The 20,490-nt window shown below is 44.5% G+C and overlaps 1 protein-coding gene across 4 annotated transcripts in view; it reads left to right on the top strand.

The window, feature by feature from the left end:
• Nucleotides 1-20,490, top strand: part of SYT3 (synaptotagmin 3) — an 835,659-nt gene that overhangs the window by 762,909 nt on the left and 52,260 nt on the right. The gene's annotated exons all lie outside the window — the stretch shown is intronic.

The raw sequence follows: 20,490 nt of genomic DNA, 5'->3' as shown, positions 1-20,490 counted from the left end.
GATTAAGTGTAAGGTTTGATTTAAACCATGCACACTAATAAAATAAATATATATAGCAAGCAGCATGACACTAACAACAACAAACGTATGCTCTGTACAAAAAGAGTAAGTACTATTCCAAAGAAAATCTAAAAACACCAAATTCATACTGAATTGCATCTTTATGCATACATATAGTTAAACATTATACATTACCACATTTAACATAGCAAATACATTTTCAAGATGCCACAACTTTCATGTATATATATACCTTAGCAATTCTTTTACCGCAGAAATGTATTCCACCAAGAATTGCGTCTATTCAACCATGTTATGAAGACGCTCCTCATTGTCGTAGCACAAGGAGACTTAGTCCCAGTTCCCCATATATATATTTCATCCAGTTATTTCCTTTTACTTATCATGCCCTACTCCCATTTAGACCTTTTGTAAATGTATTTTGTGTCACAGTTTAATACAAACTTTTCACTCAAATAGTAAAAGAAAAGTGTTAACAAATAACATACATGACTCTATTAAAACAATTCTGAAAAAATCAATAGCAGCTGTACATACAGAAATTTCCTTTGCATTGTAAATGTGTTTCCAAAAGCCCACTGACGATATATCATTGGCCATCCAAACACATCTTGAAAATAATTGGTAGCGAAAGTGAAATAAGGCAATACAATAAATAAGACGATGTCTTAGGTTTCTACTGCGAGTCACAATGGCGACAAAGCCTCTAATTTCTTTGGATATTATTTCTTGCACCTAAAACCTCTTTGGTGGGATAAAGATACATTTTGATTCTTAAAATAGCATTCCTGAAAACACATGAAGGATATTTTATTAAATACGGTGATATTACATTAAACGATTGAATATTCCAAATAACACATTTGTATAGTGGATAGTTCATCAGCAACTCTCTGTTATGTTTATGTTTATTGTGTTTATAAAGCGCTTTACGCCACATACGCCAAAGCGCTGTAAATTATAACAACAAGAATACAATAACAGTATAAGCTATTACAAGATATGAGTCAAACCAGTAAGACAGCAACTAGAACAATTTGCCAGTGGAGATAAATGAGGGAAGAAGGGGTGGAGAGGGGAAGGGAGTGGGGAACAGGAAGTGAGATAAACTGAAGGCGAGAGGGGGGGAGAGGGGACATAAGAGGGGTAAGATGAGGAGGATAAAAGAGGGGTGGGGGAGAGGGAAGGGCGGCGGAGGATCAGAGTATCAGGGAGGGTAGTGGAGAAGAAGAGATTTTAAGGAGACACGAAAGGAGGAATAAGTGGGGATGGAACGGATAGAGAGGGGAAGGGAGTTCCAGTGGAGGGGAGCAAGGAGCTGAAAGGAGCGGAAACGAGAGGAGGCACAAGGGGACGGGGGAACAAGGAGAAGAAAGTGATCTGCAGATCTGAGGGAACGGGAGGAAGTGTAGAATGAGATGAGAGAGGAGAGATGTGGGGGATCAAGTTCATGAAGAGATCTAAAGACAAGACAGAGGAAGTGGAATTTGAGTTAGGAATGAAAGGAAAGCCAGCTAAGCTGTGGGAGCGAGGAGGAGATGCAGTTGTGAGGAGAGAGAAGACAGAGGGTGTGAATGGCAGAGTTGTAGAGGGATTTGAGGGGGGCAAGATGAGAAGCAGGGAATCTGAAGAGGAGAGAAGAACAGTAGAAAAGACGAGAGAAGAGCAGGGAGGAGATTAAAAGTTTAGTGGCGTGGAAGGTTAGAGAGGAACGTACTTTGCGAATATTGAAAAGGTGGTAGCGACATGCGCGGGAAGTGAGAGAGATATGATGGGTGAAGGAGAGGGAGGAGTCAAAGTAAATGCCTAGATTACGAGCATGGGCAGAGAGAGGAAGATTTGCATGAGGAAAGTGAATAGAAGGAGGGGGAGAAGGAGGAGGAATAGTGTTGGAGGGAAAGAATAAGACTTCAGTCTTGTCTGTATTGAGAGAGAGAAAGTGTTACTTATCCAGTCCACCTCCCAAACTTTAGTCTTAGTTTTATCTGGGAGAAGAATTAATTCATCTGCCGTAGAATGAATACCTACCAACAGGGAATCACAGTTAGCTTTCCATTGTTGCAGTACCTTACTTGAGCCCAAAGTCAACTCCTGCCAAATACTTTCAGTTAAACTACCAGGAGGGGAAGAATGAAGCTTTCCACATAAATGCAAAACCCTCCAGTTTATTCACAACTGGAGAGAAACAAGAACCAACTCATGACAAATGGTTGCTATTGGAGCACTTTATGGTAAAACAAGTGTTTTCCTCCATAATATGGCCCCCAGTTAGACCAGTTCAATCTTTGTTCCATCGTCTCCATACATATAGTAATTTTGGGGCAATGTTTTGATTCTAGAAACAGCACAGGGATCAATGAGAATCGATCATACTTTTTATCGAACTGACGTGATTGTACAGCAGAAACTGCAGCTCTAACAACATTATAAGCAATCTGTTTCACATTTTTGGAGTAGACCATAGTCCCCAAGTATCTAAAGTTCTTTACAACCTCCAATGTGTTATTATTTATAAACTACTTACTCCTATTTCTATTCATGCATTTCCTTGATGGGTTACGAATCATAACTTTAGGTTTAGTGGTATTCAGCCTCAAACCCAAATCAGTCAAATGTCCATTTAGAGCCGACAGCAATATCGGCAAACCTATAGGAGTTAGGAAACATAGAACAATATTGTCAGCATACACCAAAAGGTGCAGGCCTATTGTCTCTAATTTTGGTGGATTGGCCAAACCGTTATGAAAAGCCCTAACCAAGTCACTAATATAAATATTAAAAAGAAAAGGGGATAGAATACATCCCTGGCGCAAACCACAATAAGCATCAATCCACCTTGTGAAGGCACCACACTAATCAATGCTGACCTTCCTGCTGGTATCTGTATGGGGAAAATGAAGTGACCATAATCTATGGGCACCAGCGTCCCCTGCACACCTGTAAATACTGACAATAATGTCCAGTCAAAGTTACTTCAAATATTAATTAATACATTGTATATTTAGTATAACTATAAAACAGTCAATTCTTTGAATACTCATGATTCAGATATTTGTTTAGTTAAAAGTTTGTATTGTCATCATACACATATTTTTCACCATATTCATAGATCCAAAATAATTCCAATTCTTTTTGGACCATCAAGTTTACAATTGCAATGTTTCATACAACATGAAAAAAGATTTTTCAAATAGATATTCAAAACAATCAAAAATAGAAACTCAACACGTTTCGAGAGCAAATCTCTTTTCTTCAGGAGCAAACAAACATTTTTTCCAATTCAAAATTATAATGTTCTTTGTGGTGTGATGCATAACCCTCGTGCATTAGTCTTTCTTAAGTCATAATACTTCCCTGTTCCAACTTCACTGTTATCTTAATCACGTGTCGCCAATGTGGAATAGTAGTTATTATTGTTCAGTAGTGGAGATATTAGAGGAGTTATATGAAGTGTCCCCTGTAATGAATCCAAATGAGACTATGTTATTATTCCATAATGCTATCTAGGCATGTTAACCCATGAGTGTAAATCAATTACAGGTAATTCATTGCAATAAGAGGGGTTAACATGCCCAGATAGCATTATGGAATACTAACAGAGTCTCATTTGGATTCATTACAGGGGACACTTCATATAACTCCTCTAATATCTCCACTACTGCACATTAATAACTACTGTTCCACATTGTCGACCCGTGATTAAGATAACAGAGTGAAGTTGGAACGGGAAAGTATTATGACTTAAGAAAGACTAAGCTGTGAGCATGTGCCACACTTGGAATTGAGAACGTTAGCCTGTGCTGTATCCAGACAGGACTGTAAATGTCAGCATGTGCCACACTTAGAATTGAGGACGTTAGCCTGTGCCGTGTCTGGATAGGACAGTAAATGTTAGCATGTGCCACACGTGGAATTGAGAGGATTAGCCTGCACCATATCTAGATGAGACAGTAAATGTTAGCATGTGCCACACTTACAGTTGAGAACATCGACCTGCGCTGTATCTAGATGGGACTGTAGATGTTAGCATGCGCCACACATAGAATTGGGAACATTAGCCTGCGCCGTATCTAGACAGGACTGTAAATGTTAGCATGTGCCACACTTAGAATTGAGTCAACATTAGCCTGTGCTGTATCTAGATAGGACTGTAAATGTTAGCATGTGCCGCACCTAGAATTGAGAACATTAGCCTGTGCCGTATCTAGATAGGATTGTGAATGTTAGCATGTGCCACACCTAGATGTCATCTTGAACATTAGCCTGCGTTGCATCTAGACATAATCGTAAACACTAGCCGGCGTCGCACCTAGATAGGTTTAAAATGTCAGCATGTGACACACTTAGATAGAATTGTGATTGTTAGAATTTGCCCAATTAACCAATCCACTAACAATTTCACCCCTCTGCATATACCTCTCAAACTCTAACCAAACACAACCACAAACCTATAACACAACAATCCGCACAAACTTCACTTCACTACACTACAATAACAAAACAAATCACACATAGACTCGCACAACAGCACACGACGACTACCGACCAGAAAACACCCAAGCCCAGCCAACGGCATTCCGGGTTGAGGCTGCCAACAGCACATCACTGCTCTCTTGCACTTTTCCAGTTTACTCCCAAAAACTCACCCCCTTCCCTTTTTCAGAGCCCCCAGAGCGCCAGGGGACCACTCCGGTGGTGATAATACGCGGTACAAATATCCTTTAACATTAACATGAACTAATGCACAAGGGTTATGCATTACAACACGAAGAACATTATAATTTTGAATTGTAAAAAAAGTTTGTTTGCTCCTGAAGAAGAGATATCTGCTCTCGAAACGCGTTGAGTTTTTATTTTTAATTGTTTTGAATTTTGATTTGAAAAATCTTTTTTCATGTGTATGAAACATTTCAATTGTAAACTTGATGGTCCAAAAAGCATTGGAATTTATTTTGGATCTCTGAATATGGTGAAAAATATGTGTATGATGACAATACAATCTTTTGACTAAATTACTATCTGAATCATGAGTATTAAAAGAATTGACTGTTTTATAGTTATACTGAATATACAATGTATTAATTAAGTAACTGACTGGACATTATTGCCAGTATTTACAGGTGTGCAGGGGATGGGAGTGCCCAGAGATTATGGTCACTTCATTTGCCTCAACTTTGATTTGACTTTTGGTACCAGAGTCATCCTTTTCTCCCCCGCACCCTTGACTCTCTTAAATTGCCACAGAGAGCCTTAATAGCTCTGAATGAGATCAAGTTGGATATTAATTGCTCTACAAACATGGTGTGCGTGTTCTCTACTATTGCGTGGTATCTGTATGGGAAACATCTAAAACACTTACTAGACCAGGAGGACATCCTAATGCTTGCATTTTTCCCCTTAATCTAGATGTAACAACGCAGTAAAATACCCACCAAATATCAAGGAATGCCAAATATATTGATTTGTTACTCTGCTTGACTTGATTGGCCAATGATTGTAAAGCTAAGCAATTGAGGGGCGTCCCTATTCCCTTTTGAAAGCCTAACTGATAGATATCTATAGAGCCTGCCTTTGTGACCCAGCTCTGAAGTTATTTTAAAAGTAAGCTTACAAATATCTTGTTAGACGAGATCTTTAGATCGCGGGCCAAAGAGGGCGTACCAAATGACATGGCAGGACACTACACAATCCTACCCAGTCCCTTAAGGAGTGGGATCACCCGCAGGCCGGACTACCAGGATAACTTGCTTCCCTTCCACTGACACAGGAAGGGGTGTATCTGGGTCATAGTGCCACTCTGGGGCACTGGCAGGTGGACAGATAAGGACCCTTAATAAGGCAGAACCCTTACAAACGTGCAATACAGTTGCATGTACCTGCATAGCCTGGTAATCGAGAAAGAGGCCACCCGCTTAAGGAGTGCAAGTTTAAGACATTTAGCGCAATGCAAAGTCACTTCGCACTGGTGCAAAGTGACTTGGCACTGCCAACCGACACCCTGATTCACAGAGCAGGTCAAAGTGGATTTTTGCAGTGCAAAGTGAGTTTGCACCACTTTTACACCAGTGCAAAGTCACACTGCAAAAATGCACTTTGCACTGCGCTGTGAATCAGGGTGTTTGTTCGCAGTGCAAAGTTCCATGAATCAGGGCACATATGGTTGTGCAACTGTGTGGCAGAGCTGTAAAGGCTGCCGGGAAAGGCAGAGAGAAACAGATTTGGATTATTGATGGCATGTGCAGTAAGTCAAGGAGGAAGCTGCAAAACAGCAGTGTTGATTGAATGATGTGTGCGCCCGTTTTCAAAGTATCCTCAGGCTGGTAATAGACACATATTGATTTTCCATCGGAAATCCAGACCTTGCCTTAACTGATCTAAACGCTTACTATAAATATAACCCTGGATTGTGGCGTGGTGTCTTCAGATTGGCCAGTCCATGGGACTGTGTAGTCCGCGGACTGCAAGGCAGCACACACCCACAGACAACTCCCCACCACGGGCCTGTGCATGCCCATGTTACTGAAAGTACCGACGGATGCTAACACGCTTATTATAAAGACATATAGTAGCATTATTTGCAACTATCATCTAGGCCAATTTGACTTTTTTTACTTATGAAAGAGCAAAGGGAGTTATTAAATATGTATAGTGCCCGTCCATGGGCTGTACAGCGCACTGTGGGCACATAAAGCTCATGATGTGCCTTCTCGGGGCTCAGGCCATTAACTCATTCTTCAGGGTCCACAACACTCAGTACAGCCCTTGGCTAAGGTCTTTAACTCTTAAATAAGCCCTGGAACGTTCATAAAGCATTATCACTGGACAATCTGCAGGGAATAGGAACATACAAACTGGGATACGGTGCAAATTGTTAGCACGCCACATTCCAAACCAGCCAGCAATGCAGGGCGTACTCGGAGCCAATTTCCCCACGACTGCCCAGTCAGATTTATGTACTGTTAACAGGCCCATGCATACCCGTGTTCATGCAGATACCGAAAGCGGAGTGGACATTAGCAGGCAGGAAATAGAGAAAGCAAATCTACCTATTACATAGGCATGCAGTGGCACTACTTGCATCCACCAGTTAGGCCCTTTTGATGCTTTTGTCTTTATTGTGAATGTTACAAATCAACTTCCGGGGCACCAGTGGTCCTGGGATGAATGTCGGTTTCTAAACCATCAATCAGCCCCACACCTCTAGTACACCAGACGGGATCCGAACAGATTGGAAACACAAGTCAATTATAATCCTCCTTGTCCAATTTTGGTAACGTGGGTGGAAGGGCAGGCTTATCTCCGCAAGGTCGTGGATTGTTGGTTAGTTGCAACACAGCAAAAATACAATTACCCAATAATAAAAGGGGCTGTCCAGTCAAGGTTGTATACAAATATCATACACATATCTACTTTATTATTATTACAACCGGCAGTTCTACCACACTACAAAATACAACCCAACCTGTAAAGGAAAACAGAGGACGGACAGTTTCACGAAGGAAAGGGATGCACTCTGGATACTGATAGGAGGGTAGTCGGTAAAGAAATCAGTCTTAACTGTTCAAGGTTATTTGATTTCAACACCAAGGGAGCAAGGGGGTCGTAAATATTACTATGGGCCTTCGGAGAAGGACCAGGGGGACAGAACCATGATGTACCTGGCGCTTGAGATGGTCTTGATGCTCGACAGTGTTGAGTCTGTTCCAAGATGCTTTGCAGCTCCTGCAACAGAGTCCAACATGGAAGACAGCTGCGGTTATCAGGGGGCAGGCAGTTGAGCAAGCGAGGCTGAACAGACAGCTTCAGGCTTGCCTACAGGGTGGCTCTGGGTCAAGAATCGCTGTCTATCTACTGGTTGGTGGATCTGGAACACTGGTCGAGGTGTCTCGGCCGGCTTTAGTGACTGCGTTGTAACAACAGTCAGTGGTGCAGCCGGTCACAGTTCGAGGGCTCGACTGCCTCGAAAATGTCCTTAAAAGATGGATGCTGGTTGATGCTTATCATGGCACTCCTCCTAGCTTCTTCGCTGGGCTTGTGTCGTCCTCTAAGGCGGACGGCTCAAAGCTGAGGAGAGTGTTTTCAGGCAACACCCTTGTTCTTTGTTCAGAGACTCTCTGGCCCTTCCCACCTAGGAAGCCTTCTGCAGAGCCTAGCTGGACGTCCTGTTTGCTGGCTGGGTACCGGTTCTGGAGCTGCTGGATGGGTCCTCTGAGTTCGGTATCTCCCTCCGTTCCCTGGGAAATGTTTACCAGAGGGATCTTGCTTTCCTCTTGGAAATCCTGGCCTTCCTTCTCTGGTAGAAGCTGTAATGCAGACTGTACCTTCAGCCAGGATCCAAATGAATCCTCCTTCCTATTCCTTTTGAAGTCGGCTGATGATCTGCTAAGAGAGGGGTTCAGCCCTCTTTTAAAGCCAAATGGGCCCCAGTGATTGTTGCAGGGTAAGCCTACCTTAATGAACCAATACTGGGTCTCCACCAACAATCTTCATTTATGTGTGTGGTCATAACCAGAGTGCTTTGCAACAGGAAAGTTAAACCGGTACCAACATGTATTACTAGGTCTGACCCATCTTCCTGGGAGTTGTGAATCCAAGTGTCTCTCTGGTTAATTGAGCTCTTTGTGGTTCCTGATGAAAAGTGGCAGATCTCTGTTGTAGCGGCGGTCACACCAGACTTACGGTCGCCGTCAAACCACATACTTGTACCTTCCTGAATGGGATCCCCATGCAGGGATGAACACTGTATACGGTTGTCCCATGCATGACATTTCACCGCCCTTGAAACTAAGAGGCGGGAGCTGACTTCATTTTGACACAGATGCATATCAAAAAGGTGTTGGGTATCCAGTCCTTTGCCCGTCCTGCAACCAGGCCTCCCGCAAGCCTGCTAAATTAACTTCTCATCAGAATGCACTGCCACCAGCAGGCAGACAGAGCTTAGGGCAGATCTATGGAGCCTTTGATATTTAATTAGGCTGGCCATGGGCCGGAGGAAGGTGTTTCTCATCCCTTCTTGATGCTTTCATGTACTCCTGGCTGTCACATTCAAAATAAATGTGACAGGGAGGACTACACATGTAGACTGTGTCCCCCCAGAGTACACAGATCTATGTGTGTGTTGTACAGTGGGCATAGAAAAATGTGTGTGGCTTAGCACCACACATTTTCGAGGTTGATCTCCCATTATTCAATTTATTTAAAAAATATCAAAAAGGCCCAGGTGAGTGCACACCCGTCGGCGGATGGTTGAATTCCTCACAGTGAAAGAGCAAGGGTGAGGGGCAATAATAGCATTGCCGGAGTCCTCCTGAATTTGGTCTTCATTCGCCAAAACTACTGGTATGTCCTTTGGGCTGTGTCTATGAAGCTTAATTATAACCCTGGATTGTGGCATGCTTTCTGCATATTGGCCAGTCTGCGGTCTATACAAAGCAGCACAGACCACAGATTGTGTTCAGAACAACATATTCCAAGTTTATGGTAGTGTGGAGCATTCCTGCAGGCAATTCCCTACGACTGCGTAGGCAGTTTTAAATACTATTAACAGGCTCATGCGTAGTTATCCACAACCAATTCCCCAGGCTGCTGGTGTTGGTCTCCTTTGGCTTTGTGGCACGAGTCAGGCCTTCGTAAGCAGATTTGGGACCTTCAGAAAAGTTGCAGTAAGAAGCAAGGAAACACCAGTCATGCACACTCACACAATTTAGGAAAGGCAATCGGATAAGCAGGGAGTGTGTGGGCGAAGGACTGTACAAAAGAGGATGATGCAACATGGGAGATGGTCATCTTAGCATTCTTAAGATTAGACACACTGGATTCCATCTACATTTGTAGAAGGTAGCAGACATTTTGAAGTCAGGCAGCCAGCAGGACAGGTTGCTCTAGCAAATGCTAAAACAACAGTAAAATATAACAGCAAAACATATGAAATAAAAACAGTAGATATGCAAAAGGAAATCAACACAGCATTGATTGGCACTACAAAGGGGTTAGTATAGGTATCACTTCTGTGTTTGGGTGTGTACAGGGCCGGTAATGACCTGATAGCCCAAACCTAACATAGGCCTGAGCAAAGCAAGGGCCTGGCAAGGGCTCAGCACTGCTACCAACACTGTGCAACCCTGGGCAAGGGGTGGTAATAATTCACAAACTGTGGCTCCTTCTGGGATGCAAACAATAGAAAATCCACTTTGTGATGGGAAATGGGCATCACAGGGAGGGGTGCAAGAGGTTTGGAGAATGCAGGTGGTCACTGGCAGATTCCTCGAGGTATCCAGCCACCTGATTGGCTGAGGACCCTTCCCGAACTCTGAAGACAATTAAAATAGGAGACGTAGCACCCACCTGAGAGCTAGTGGATGAAAGTAAGTCAGCAAATGTAGATGATGGTAAAAGGTAGGTGGATGTGTTAAACACAGTGATTTGGAAGATCGGGACAGACAAAATAATGTAGTATTCCAAAGAGCTTCCTAGAACAAGAGGTCCTGGATCTCTTGCAGGAAGAATCCCAACTCACTTTGGAAATACAGAGTGTTCATAGCATACATGGTCGTAAGGTTGAGGGAATATACAAACCAATAGCATTTATGGTGTATTTCTATAAGCACAAGTAAGCAGTAGACAAACTGCAAGATTCCACAAAAATAAAAGACCTTTAAGACGTTGCTCTTAATACTTGGTCTCAGCAAATGTCTCGGACATGAACAATAGGAACAGTTCTTTGATCGGAGCCCAGGCTTATGTAAACTTCCACTGTCCCTGCCAAAAGGAAACCTGAGGGCCAGACCAAGATGGTGGCTCGTGAACTTATTGCAGCTTTGCCAGTGCCTACAAACCCAATGAGCCATTAAAGGCACATGACCTCGGACAGTGTTAACTTACCCGTAAAATCACAAAAAAGCAGTGCTTTCTAAGAAAGGGCGAAGGCTCTTTATCAACAGAGTGTGCAAATGGTTTAGGGGTAAGCTATACGAAAGGGAGGGGACAATACGCTTTCCAATATAGCTCAGAAAGTAGAACAATGGGAAATGGAGGAAGAGTCCCAGCCCAGGGAAAAGAACAGAAGAAAATGCACAGCCGTCCAGCGCTTGTCTGTCTAAGGGGAGTCAAATGAAGAGAGCTAGTTCTGCGGTGTATGTTTTTCGCTGAACATTTAACATTGTTTGTGTGGAAGTCTTGCCATTGCAGCAATTCGCATCTGCTGACCTTCATCCAGGGCTGAGAACAACACCACACGGATCCAAGCTTTCACACGGAAAGAGCCAGCGTAACGTGTGAGGAGAGAGAGCTAACACTGAGAGATGTGAAGGCTCGCGGGGACTACACCGCGCTGACAGAGGAGCGGGACCTGCCACCACGCAGACAAACGCGCAGAGAAGCCATTGTCATTGCCAGAAAGGGTTCAAGAAGAAAATCCAAGGCCAATTACCAGCAGAGGAGCCAAGAGGGAAGGAAGACATCCACCCACAATAGCACATTGTGTTTGAGGTTTTTAAGGCTGAGGTTCAGCGCAAAGGAGTACAGGAACCTTGATGAACCAGAATAAGTAGGCAAGCGATGCTAAAGAGAGATGCGACGAAGAAATCATGGGACAGATTCCAAGGATAAGGCACGTCTAGAGTCAGGAGGGAGGGGGCACGGAGCACACCTTCAAATGTAGAGAAAAAGGGGGCCTTTGCAGCTAGGGATTATAATTATGATGGTATTTATTGAGCCTTGACATGGATTCGAGAAGCAACGGAGAGATTTACAGAGGTATACAACAATACAGATACACAACTTAGTGCTTTACGGAGGTATACAACAATACAGATACACATCGCTGTGCTTTACGGAGGTACACAACAATACAGATACACATCGCTGTGCTTTACGGAGGTATACAACAATACAGATACACAACGCAGTGCTTTACGGAGGTATACAACAATGCAGATACACAACGCAGTGCTTTACAGAGGTACACAACAATACAGCTACACATCGCTGTGCTTTACGGAGGTATACAACAATACATATACACAACTTAGTGCTTTACGGAGGTATACAACAATACAGATACACATCGCTGTGCTTTACGGAGGTACACAACAATACAGATACACATCGCTGTGCTTTACGGAGGTATACAACAATACAGATACACAACGCAGTGCTTTACATACAGATACACAACGCATTGCTTTACAGAGGTATACAACAATACAGATACACAACGCAGTGCTTTACGGAGGTATACAACAATACAGATACACAACGTAGGTATACAACAATACAGATACACAACGCAGTGCTTTACAGAGGTATACAACAATACAGATACACAACACAGTGCTGTACGGAGGTATACAACAATACAGATACACAACGTAGGTATACAAAAATACAGATACACAACGCAGTGCTTTACAGAGGTATACAACAATACAGATACACAACACAGTGCTTTACGGAGGTATACAACACTACAGATACACAACGTAGGTATACAACAATACAGATACACAACGCAGTGCTTTACAGAGGTATACAAAAATACAGATACACAATGCAATGCTTTACGGAGGTATACAAAAATACAGATGCACAACGCAGTGCTTTACAGAGGTATACAACAATAAAGATACACAATGCAGTGCTTTACGGAGTTATACAACAATAAAGATACACAACAAAGTGCTTTACAGAGGTATACAACAATACAGATACACAACACAGTGCTTTAGGTAGGTATACGACAATACAGATACACAAGGCAATGCTTTACATACAGATACACAACGCAGTGCTTTACAGAGGTATACAACAATACAGATACACAATGCAGTGCTTTACGGAGGTATACAACAATACAGATACACATTGCTGTGCTTTACGGAGGTATACAACAATACAGATACACAGCACAGTGCTTTACGTTGGTATACGACAATACAGATACACAACGCAATTGCTTTACAGAGGTATACAACAATACAGATACACAACGGATTGCTTTACAGAGGTATACAACAATACAGATACCCAACGCAATGCTTTACATATGTACACGACAATACAGATACACAACGGATTGCTTTACAGAGGTATACAACAGTACAGATACACAAGAGAGAGCTTTTCAGAGGTACCAACAGGGTAGGATACAGATGGGCACAGAGGAGGGGTACAGTTGTACAGGGTGGCGGGAGGAGAGGGGTGGACAGCATCAAGCAAGTCAGGTGGCACAAGGGACGACGTGATGGCCTACGTGTTGAGAAGGCAGGGTCAACATGACTGAGGACTGGTAGCACCAGACGGCACAGTAAGGAAAAGGAAAAGGAAATGGGGGTATGTCAGCAGCAGAGAGAAGAGTATGGAAATGAGTACAGTCATGAGAAGAAAAAGACAAATACAGCCTTGAAACTAAAAATACAACCCGAGAGATGTTGGTCTCCGGCTAGTATTGATCTCCTTTCATAGAACGTTACGGGTTCGAGTCAGGACATCAGGAAGGAGAAGGCGCTAAGCTACATGGCCCTGCATGGTCCTGGTGCAGCAATGGCGCGGGAAACGAATTCTGCCCCTGGAGAACCTGAGAATTGGCTCAATGGGCAGGAGTGCTTACGGTAGCAGAGCTGATGGCAGGTGTGAACTGCTGCTCCCCCACGTGCACTCCCATCCTTCAAGCGGCGCGCGGGAAATGCACGTTTTGGAAAATGTGGAAAAGCATGGTGTATCTGGTATCACAGAATTACAGATGGAAATTGAGAAATGCGCGTAAAGGGGCACTAAATCGGTTATGTGGTCGCATTGGGGTTGCAGCACTCACACACGGCAAGCATACGTAAGACCTTCTCTTCAAGTGCATTGTCAAAGCAGTGGTTTTTGGAAGCGCAACCCCTATCCTGACTAGTCCAAGCCTTACTACCCCCAATATGTTCCATCCTCATAACAATACATAGCCCACGCAAAATATGGCGACCATTTATAAAATTAAATCTGATTTGCAAAGGCATACGCTCTACATACATTTCAGTACACGCAACGCACAATTCAAATGCCCCTGATGCTGTTTCTATCATTACTTGGAAATGGGACAGAGCCCTTAGAATGGAAAAAAAGCATTTGCAAAGCCAATAACTTTGGCCTTTGTAGTTGTTTATTGCATTTTACATCTAGCATAGATGGAAGGAATGGGGAATGACAGTACAGAGAGGAAGACATTACAGTATGGCAGGAAATGAAGGGCAGCACCGAGAGGTGAGAGAAGCATGTGGGCAGGGTGTAAGAAATAAAAGGCAACACGAAGAATACAAACATCAAATGGATGAAAAGTATGCCAACAACAGTACATAGGAGCATTGTACAACATTTGCAGGAATGGGTGACAGTGCAAAGGGGGAGAAGTCGTGACAGGCCAAATGGGGGCAAAGCAACAGCACCAGGGGGGCTGATCAACAGTGCAAATGTGGGCAGAGCGACAGCACTAGCGGGGAAGGAGCGACAGCACCATGGGAAGGAGTGACAGCACCAAGGGGAAGGTCCGACTGTAGAAGAGGATGCGTGAGAGTGCAAGGGTGAGGCTCGACAGTGCAAAGGGAAGGAGCAATAGCACAAGAGGAGGCGCAACAGCACATGGGGGAGGCACAACAGCGCAAGGGGAAGGAGCAATAGCCCAACGGGAAGGAGCACTTGCGCAATGGGAGGCGTGAGAGTGCAAGGGTGAGGCTCGACAGTGCAAAGGGAAGGAGCAATAGCACAAGAGGAGGCGCAACAGCACATGGGGGAGGCACAACAGCACATGGGGGAGGCACAACAGCGCAAGGGGAAGGAGCAATAGCCCAACGGGAAGGAGCACTTGCGCAATGGGAGGCGGGAAAGTGCAAGGGGGAGGCACAGTAGAGCAAGGGCGAAGAAGCAATAATACAAGGGGGAAGGAGCCACAGAGCATGGGGGAAGGAGCAACAGCACAATGGGTTGGGAGGAGAGACAGCACCGGGAGCGAGGAGGGACAGCACAAGGGGGGAACAGCACAAGGGGGAGAAGGGACAGCAAAAGGGGGAACGGAGCAACAGTGCACGCGGGGTGTGACATCTGTTGGTTGTATGTATAAGTGCAGCCTTTGGCGGTAGTTGTCCTATATTGTAGTTCTGATCTTAATGTGATTTCTTACAAGGGCACCTGTATGTCTTCAGTGGCACTGCACCTATCCAATGAACTACAACCTGCAGATATCCTCACAACCTATTTCATAGGAGAGGGTCAGTACTGCTGACAACATACAGATGTCCTCATAAGAGATCACACTGACATTTATTTTGAGGACATATGCATGTTGTCAGTGGTACTGCTCCTCCCCAAAAAATAAAATAAAATAAACAAGAACCAGGTAAACATGAAATACAAATGGAAACAGGTTGTGAGCAGGAGAAACATTTGTCAGTGCTACTACATCTCTCCAATGGACTACAACTTACAAATGTCCTCACAACTTGTTTTATTGGAGAGGTGCAGTACCACTGACAACATACAGATGTCCTCATTAAAAGTCAGATTTCTTATGAGGACATCTCTATGTTGTCAATGATACTGTACCTCGCCAAATAATAATCACTAGTATGGTAACAGTATGCAAAAAGGGAAACCTTTGTGCATCCCAATTAGGGCAGAAAAGTATCCTAAATATAGCCCAACTCCCCCTGGCAAAAAGAAAGATCACCACGCCTTCCAGTTTTGAAAGTGACACAGTCACATGGCATGGTACAGAATTCCTGATTGGGGTGAAAATTAGTTAAGCAAGCCACTATTGGATTACATCAGTGTAATGGAACAAGAAATAACATTTAGGCCATGATTTATGGAATTATCTGAGTGGAAAATCAGGACTTTGCCTGCCATTCTACACGCAAACCCCCCTTAGTCGATTCATGACTTTTCCAGGACTTGCGCGGACTACGTTCAGGTCTGGCATGCTTGTGCAAGCAGTGGAACGCTTTGCACAGACTCCTGGCAGAGGGTGAGTTGGGCCTATGCAGAGTCCAAAATAGGGGGCGGAACATGAGGAAGAACAAAGAGAAAATGTGGGTATGTCGAGGGACGACCTGCCGTGAAAAGATTTCACACCCACAACAAAGCAGAACAAATCGTATTCACGGAACTGACCGCACAACCTCACGTTGGGTAAATTACCACGCAAAGCTCCCGATCTAACCGCCACCCGAGGACAGGCGAACAGACACTCGTGCATAGGAATCACCATGCAGTAATATCACATGTTGGATTTAGGGGTCCATGCACGTAGTCAGGGTTCTAATCAGATTTAGGGGTGTACGTAAGCATTGTAGCGGGGTGCAGGCACGGTTTACGGGGTTTGCACGCAGATCGACCATGAAATTGCTTGAGTTACTGAACATGGTGCGCATGTTGTTGGGGTGCAGTGAACAGTGACGGGGGACCCTAAGCAGTGTTGCCTGGGTTTTGGCTTGGTTGCAGGGACCCCACAGCGGATTAATCGGGTGCATGAGTTTGCACCTGAGGACTGCTCATAGGTAGGTATTAGTGGCTACATTGGCTTGCGAGGGGGTGGTGTGTCGGGGGCGTTCCGGCCGCGACTTGCGCATAGGGTTACTTTGCGGGGAAGATTCCATGAATAAGCAGATTGCGCACTGGAGCCTCATGTAGGAGGAGGCACGCAAACTCCTTCTCGACATGCAAAATTTGTGTGTTTTATGCACACTTTTCTATGAATCAAACCCTTAGTGAGTTGGACGATTATGCTAAAGCATTTCCAGTCATCATGCCAACCACAAAGTGAGCTTTCTGGCCCCCTTTTACACTCTCAACACTCTGTCCTAATGGTTTTGGCGATATTTTAGTGGCATGTGCCAAAATCAAAAAAGCAAACATTGTGCCCTAAAAGGCATAGAGAACAACAGTGCAATTTGGAGCTAGTAAGCTTAAAACGAAGGGGGTCAGAATATGGGACAAAAACATGAAATGATCTGTATAGCAAACCGCCGCTCACCTTCGGAAGCCAACTTAAAAGTAGGTGGCGGCAGCAAAAATGGACTTATTGACAGGCACTTTTGAGTCCATCATCTGGAATAAACTGCATGACTCTTTCAGTAAGATGTAAATAGCCATGGGCTAAGAAAGTCAATTTCAAATCTACTGGGTCCAACTATTAAAAACACCCATTATTTTACATCGATATGCATGTTTCAGACCTATAAGGTTCCGTACACCAGGGTCGTCATCTAGACCACGCTTCCTCAGAAGGCCATAAAGCTTTCTTTCAAGCACAGTTATTGAAATGTGTCTCACCCAGAAGGCACTATGATTTGTCCACTCAAGTCACATATGTAATCCAGTACTGGATATGCAAAGCCTACTTCATCAAGAAACATACATCATGCATGAGGTTGCTAAAGTGTATGCGTGTCCTGAATACCGTTGAGCAGGATCATGCAGCTATGAAAATGACTTCCCAAAGCACAGGGCTTTTTGACTTACACTCCACCTGCAGAGTAGAGTGACGGGCACACGGGCGCTTCTACTCGTTGTGAATAGGAGACTCTGTTGTACTGAACTTTAAGGGGAAGTGAGAAAACAGAACATAAACATGCATGTTGACATGAAGGGATGTATCCCCCTTCATCGCCTTATGCACATAGGGGTTTGGTTAGGCATAAGACTGCACTTTCCAGCGTCTCCCATTTCCAGTTTTTGCCTTTGATTTTGGAGGAAATAACCAGATATTTTCTTATGTGACTTTTATTTTATGTTTTTTGTGAGTGTATGCTTTCATGTTTTAAATGTTAAAACTAAGAGCAAAAATCTAGTTAGCTAAACATTAGGATATTATTTTTTGCATGTTTAAGCAGGTAGAATGTTTGAATTTGGCCATTTGATCTGGTAGTGTAGGTCCTCTGCTTGAAGGGATGCATAGTGAGGAGATCAGTAATTATTTTGTCAGTTTACGCAAAGGTTTGTTGTATATTTTGAGCTGGCATAAATTTGTAGATCATAATAACAGCACACCCTTTTTGGTATTTATCCCTTACAAGGTCTGTCAGAACCCCAGGACCCCCAGTAGAGCACATCTGCATTGCTCTCATTATGCATCCAGGCAGACAAAGCACCCTCAGTGTGATGGTGACATTACTACAGGACACACGCGATGACAATGTATGACTCCAAATATCATCCGGGACCCACGTTGGGGAATATCCCTTTCGCTGCTGCACTCATTTATACTTTTAACTACAAAAAAAACAGCAACTCCCTAACACCACTTCCTTCAAAATATCCAGTTTGTTCCCCTCTATTCGTGCAGCTGCCAGCAATGGCAGGGGTAGTTCTAGCAATTGCACACCTGACAAGATCAGTCTCACCTACAGGGAGAGAGAGAGAGACAGACCTAGAGTGAGGCAGAGAGGGGGAGAAAGTGAGGGAGAGGACTAAACAGAGAGAGAGAGAAATGGAGAGAGGGGAAGAACGAGAGAGAGAGAAGAGGGAAAGAGAGAGACAGAGTATTTGCTAGACCAGTTTATGATACGCTGGGCACATCAAGTTTGCTAACATTTTAGGAGAATTACTGGTGGCCTCTGAGACATAACACATTGAAAATAACGTGCCAACTTTCCATTGAAGAACCATAACTCTCCCCCAACAGCAGAGCCATGACACGGCCGACTGCATCACCAATGGCATCAGTGATGACATTACTGATAACATCATCAAAGAGTGCATCGTTGTTATGTTATCTAATTTAAAGTGCACGTTCCCCGAAGGCATCTTGGTGCGGATAAACCAACAAGGCAACTAAAACAAAAGAGTTTTTAGAGTGCGCCTGAACATAACATGATTCTCTGTGACTCCAACTGCCTGTGGTAAAGCATTCCACAGTTTGACACCCGCTACTGAGAAGGCAGAGCCGTCAAGAACCCGGGCAGGAACATAAACCTGAAACTTAGCCCAGAGGTATTCTGCTCCCTGCCCATACACGGCCCAGTGAACAATACAGAGTGATTTGAACTCAATTGGCCTCATTACGAGGTTTGAGGTAGCCTTGCGGGTAAAACCGGCAAGGGTACCTCCATACCAGCAAGAAAGTCCAGCATCCACGAATGGCCAATTACCGGGGTATTCCGGCCTCGCCGGACCCAGTAATTGCCCTTTTGTAGGTGCCGGAGCCAATATATCCCGATTCCCATTAGCCCAATAGGGCTGAAATAGGAATGGGGATGCCTGTAGCACCGGCACCGTTCATAACAGTGCCGGTGCTACAGGCTTGCTGTGCTCGCGGGTGCCTTTCATTCCACCAGGACAGACCTGGTGGAATGAAAGGCACCCGAAGCACAACTTGGAGTTTGCCGGTCCGGACACAATGGTACCGGTGAGCTTACCGGTACCGTTGTGTTCGGACCGGCAACCTTGTAATGAGGCTCAATGGGGTTTTAACGGCACGGCTGCCGCCGGAGTTGCATCCAGGACTGGCACCCTCGAATGGGCAATTACCGGTTCATGCTGACCTTGGCGTACCCGGTAATTGCCCATTCGCGGGCGCCGGTGCCTGTCAGTCCCCATTCCCATTTGAGCCCCATAGGGGCATAACGGTGCTGGTGCATCTGATGGGTTGTCAGACCTGGTGGGCTGTAAGGCACCCACGAGCACAACTCGTACTATGGCGGTATGGTAGCAACGGTGCTGGTAGGTTACCAGCACCGTTGTTACCGTACCACCATAGTTGTAATGAGGCCCAATGTGTTTTATTATGGGGAGCCAGTGAAGATTCCGTAAGATAGGTCCAATATGGGTGCCATAAAGTGAACCGGTAGTCACTAGGGCAGCCAAATTCTGAAGTCATTGAAGACGCTTGATGAGAAACAGAGGCTGTGCCCGGTACATGGAATTGCAGTAATCAATACGGCTTGTTGACATCAGAGACCTAATTCGCCATAGCTACTGTGCACAGTTCATGCCCTTCAACCAAGGACCAAACTCAACACCCCTACACATTTCACCCTCAGGCGGGTTCTGCATTCACAGTAGCCACCCCCATTGTCCCCAATGCATATGGCCTAAGGCCATGCCATGTGGAAACTACACCTGTGACATGATGCAGTACCCCTACTCACATTGTGTGGGCAATTCAATAACCATACCAGTGAACAATGACTTCCTTCTACAGCATACTGTCAGTTTAAAAAAAGCCAAATGTATATTAACCATAGTCATAGTAGCTGGTAGGCATTGCCTTTCGCATACTTTGTTCATATTGTGCCACAAGTCTTGCCCATGCACCAAGGCATCCGGAACAATGGCTCTACCTGCTATGGATTGAGCCCATGCCATCTGGACTCTACCTCCTGTGCTTGCCCTGGAAGACCTGTGCCTGGGACTTGCACCATGTCTCGGGCACTGAAAACATACCTGCAGTGTCCACTTGAAGCCGTGCTCTGCATGCAGTCTGTGTGCCCAAGCTTA

This window comes from Ambystoma mexicanum, chromosome 1p (genome assembly GCF_040938575.1).
Source record: "Ambystoma mexicanum isolate Mex_15411 chromosome 1p, UKY_AmexF1_1, whole genome shotgun sequence".
Classification (NCBI taxonomy): Eukaryota; Metazoa; Chordata; class Amphibia; order Caudata; family Ambystomatidae; genus Ambystoma; species Ambystoma mexicanum.
This window is presented reverse-complemented; position numbering and strand designations above follow the sequence as displayed.